This window comes from Salvelinus fontinalis, chromosome 1, assembly GCF_029448725.1.
Source record: "Salvelinus fontinalis isolate EN_2023a chromosome 1, ASM2944872v1, whole genome shotgun sequence".
NCBI lineage: Eukaryota > Metazoa > Chordata > Actinopteri > Salmoniformes > Salmonidae > Salvelinus > Salvelinus fontinalis.
The window spans coordinates 34,746,111-34,750,594 of record NC_074665.1 but is presented as its reverse complement, the minus strand read 5'-3'; the positions used below and the strand labels follow the sequence as shown (position 1 = coordinate 34,750,594).

Sequence of the window (4,484 nt, the reverse complement as noted above, 5' to 3'; positions counted from 1 at the left end):
AAAAATAGCTTCACTCTTGCTTCTCAAAAGAGGCAAAGACAGTCATTTTCTTGTTGTCAACTGCCTCCACATAGAACATCTCTCCTTGAAACTGGAACGAGAACATGAATATGGTTCATTGAGGATAATATTTTCCCCTTCACCCAGGCCATCATACAACCGTAGTTCTTTAAGGGTTGTAATATGGTCTACCCCGTCCATCCCAATTACACTAAGGAGGGAAATGGTGCCTTTAAATGTTTGGGGTCCGCACCACCTTGCTGACTCTGGAGTGTCCCTTAGAAGAACGTCTGCATCCTTGAAGAAAAAGGAAGAATAAATATTAAGAGTAGTGCGTGATCAAGACAAATTACACCCCACTTTCACAATACCACCATGCAAACAAAAGCCACTATTACTCTAGGGGTTTTCAGTGATATCTATAACTACTCAACAAGTCATCACAACTATTATATCTTGCCATGCATCAAGCCTTCAGCATTACACACAGTAGACTACATACCCAGTTCACAGATCCCAGTTCGCAGTACAAGAATGCACCTTACTTTAGCTAATAGCCTATATAATACCTGATCCTGCAGAGCTGGATGCTGATGTGACATGCTGTGACTTCTTGGGGGGACGTCTTCTACATCATCCTGAAATATATTAGAGAGGAAGGGGGGGTTAAGTCTTTAAACATAGGTTTAAGACTATACCACTCATCATATGACACCTCCTACCTGTAGTGTGTTTTGTTTTCGCCGCCTTTTTCGATCTTTCAATCTCTCTTCTTCAGACCTTAGTGAGGGAATGACATACATTACATACATTCAATATGAAAATATATTCAGGTCAGTCTGGCTAGGGTGAAACAAGTGATTTTAAGGATGCAAATGAAAAGTTTTTATATTGTTCAAGACTTACGGCATTGGAAAGTTCTGCAGGAGAACTAGGCACCACCATCGCCTAATTTGCTGCATGTTTTCCTTTGAAAAAGAAAAATCACACAATCGGATGAGTATCCCAAAAAACCTTATATCCACTGGTGATGAGAATTTAATAATTTATACATACCTCAGTGAAATCACACTGTGCTTCCATTGCAATGTACAGAGCTGTAAGATAAGAAAGAGTAGGTTGTTAAGTTTGATAGTTAACAATAATAATGATAATAGTAAATAATAATAATAATAATACCCCCCCCCCAGGAATATATTTCAGGATGTAGAAAGCTTCTCCCCCCCCCCCCCCCCCCCCCAAGAAGTAACAGCATGTCACATCAGCGTCCAGCCCTGTAGGAGTTTGATGTATGAATTGTGTATGTAGTGTAAAAACTTTAGGAAATAGGTCCCAAAAAGTGTCAAGATAATAATAATAAACAAGAAAAGTATGAGAAATAATAATAGTGTGGTTTGCATGCGACAAGCACATACTTAATAATACACTTTTCATATGTTATAACAACAGAAAATAGGACTAATATCATATACTGAATAGCCAGTATCTTACCATCAAAACAAACACCCCACAGTTGTTGAGAAACCTTGCTTTGGTAGGCCCTGTGGTGTGAACAAAGTACCATTTTCAATAAAGGAATGACAATCAAATGGTACAGCTCAGTGGAATAATTTAAAGAATTATCTAACCTGAACATCATCCACACCAAAAGTCCTCCAAGGTCCAGGGGACAATATCTTGAGGGGTCGAAGCTCGAGGGGCCTCTGGGGACTGTTTAAGGGCCTCTGGGTGCTCTTGAGGGGCCAATAGATGCTGATGGTATGTCATGTGCTTCAGAAACTGTGCTCTGTTGATTATTGTTGCCGTGTGTAACCGATGTGAAATGGCTAGCTAGTTAGCGGGGTGCACGCTAATAGCGTTTCAATAGGTGACGTCACTTGCTCTGAGACCTTGAAGTAGTTGTTCCCCTTGCTCTGCAAAGGCCATGGCTATTGTGGAGCGATGGGTAACGACGCTTCAAGGCTGGCAGTTGTAGATGTGTGCAGAGGGTCCCTGGTTCGAGCCCAGGTAGGGGCGAGGAGAGGGACGGAAGCTATATTGATGCTGTTGACCCGGATCACTGGTTGCTGCGGAAAAGGAGGAGGTCAAAAGGGGGGTGAGTGTAACCGATGTGAAATGGCTATACTGTTACACGTGCAATAGCAACAATGAAAGTGTGTCACATTTCTACAACTGAAACCACACTTTACGATTATGAACTCTGAAAAAGAGGAATAATAGTTAAGTAACAAGTTATAAAATTAAATTAAATACACTGATGTAACTGAAAAAATAGAGAAAACGTGAACGTCAAATATATTCAATAAACAAAGTAAGAAATAGTACCTCTGTAAAGGCAGTCATTGTTGTTCTCCCCCTTAGACGAGAAGGAGCATGGATAGGACCAAGATGCGGATTGAGGGAAATAAGCCATCTTTTAATAAAAAAACAGCAAACAAGACACTACAAACTACAAAACAACAAACGTGACTAACCTTCAACTGTCCTGTGAGGACACAGGAACAAACACCCACAAAAGCCTACTGCCTATGGCTACCTTAAATCTGGCTCCCAATCAGAGACAAATGAATGACAGCTGTCTCTGATTGAGACCCAATCTAGGCAGCCATAGACATAACTAGACAACCTAACAAACACTATCCCATACACATGCAACACCCATGGACTAACCAAACACACACAACATACAATGCCCACCCCAACTCACGCCCTGACCAACTAAACATAATCAAAATAACATAAAAATAGGTCAGGAACGTGACATAACCCCCCCCTCAAGGTGCGTACTCCGAACGCACCACCAAAAGTCTAGGGGAGGGTCTGGGTGGGCATCTGTCCACGGTGGTGGCTCCGGCTCTGGACGCTGTCCCCACACCACCATAGTCACTCCCCGCTTCCGTATCCCCCACCCAATGACCATTCTCCAACTAAACCCACCTAACTGAATGGGCAGCACCGGGATAAGGGGCGGCACCGGGATAAGGGGCGGCACCGGGATAAGGGGCGGCACCGGGATAAGGGGCGGCACCGGGACAAGGGGCGGCACCGGGACAAGGGGCGGCACCGGGACAAGGGGCGGCACCGGGACAAGGGGCGGCACCGGGACAAGGGGCGGCACCGGGACAAGGGGCGGCACCGGGACAAGGGGCGGCACCGGGACAAGGGGCGGCACCGGGACAAGGGGCGGCACCGGGACAAGGGGCGGCACCGGGACAAGGGGCGGCACCGGGACAAGGGGCGGCACCGGGACAAGGGGCGGCACCGGGACAAGGGGCGGCACCGGGACAAGGGGCGGCAGGTCCTGGCTGAGGGACTCTGGCAGGTCCTGGCTGAGGGACTCTGGCTGAGGGACTCTGGCAGGTCCTGGCTGAGGGACTCTGGCAGGTCCTGGCTGAGGGACTCTGGCAGGTCCTGGCTGAGGGACTCTGGCAGGTCCTGGCTGAGGGACTCTGGCAGGTCCTGGCTGAGGGACTCTGGCAGGTCCTGGCTGAGGGACTCTGGCAGGTCCTGGCTGAGGGACTCTGGCAGGTCCTGGCTGAGGGACTCCGGCAGGTCCTGGCTGAGGGACTCCGGCAGGTCCGGGCTGAGGGACTCCGGCAGGTCCGGGCTGAGGGACTCCGGCAGGTCCGGGCTGAGGGACTCCGGCAGGTCCGGGCTGAGGGACTCCGGCAGGTCCGGGCTGAGGGACTCCGGCAGGTCCGGGCTGAGGGACTCCGGCAGGTCCGGGCTGAGGGACTCCGGCCGGTCCGGGCTGAGGGACTCCGGCCGGTCCGGGCTGAGGGACTCCGGCCGGTCCTGGCTGAGGGACTCCGGCAGGTCCTGGCTGAGGGACTCCGGCAGGTCCTGGCTGAGGGACTCCGGCAGGTCCTGGCTGAGGGACTCCGGCAGGTCCTGGCTGAGGGACTCCGGCAGGTCCTGGCTGAGGGACTCCGGCAGGTCCTGGCTGAGGGACTCCGGCAGGTCCTGGCTGGACGGCTCCGGCAGATCCTGGCTGGACGGCTCCGGCAGGTCCTGGCTGGACGGCTCCGGCAGGTCATGGCAGGACGGCTCCGGCTGGTCATGGCAGGACGGCTCCGGCTGGTCATGGCAGGACGGCTCCGGCTGGTCATGGCAGGACGGCTCCGGCTGGTCATGGCAGGACGGCTCTGGCGCTAGGCAGACGGCAGACTCTGGCCGGCTGAGACGCACTATAGGCCTGGTGCGTGGTACCGGAACTGGAGGCACCGGGCTGGAGACCCGCACCATAGGGAGAGTGCGTGGAAGAGGAACAGGGCTCTGGAGATGCACTGGAAGCCTGGTGCGTGGTGTAGGCACTGGTGGTACTGAGCTGGGGTGGGAAGGTGGCGCCGGATATACCGGACCGTGAAGGAGGACACGTGCTCTTGAGCACCGAGCCTCCCCAACCCTACCAGGTTGAATGGTCCCCGTAGCCCTGCCAGTGCGGCGAGGTGGAATAGCCCGCACTGGCCTATGCAGGCGAACCG

The 4,484-nt window shown here is 51.9% G+C and overlaps 1 long non-coding RNA gene across 1 annotated transcript; it reads right to left on the bottom strand.

Annotated features, from left to right (window-relative positions):
* Positions 1 to 1,053: 1,053 nt before the first annotated feature.
* Positions 1,054 to 2,184, bottom strand: LOC129853146 (uncharacterized). The gene is made up of 3 exons (XR_008759090.1): positions 1,629 to 2,184; positions 1,492 to 1,541; positions 1,054 to 1,097 (listed from the first exon to the last, which is right to left on the bottom strand). It is a non-coding gene; the product is annotated as an uncharacterized LOC129853146 (long non-coding RNA).
* Positions 2,185 to 4,484: the final 2,300 nt, after the last annotated feature.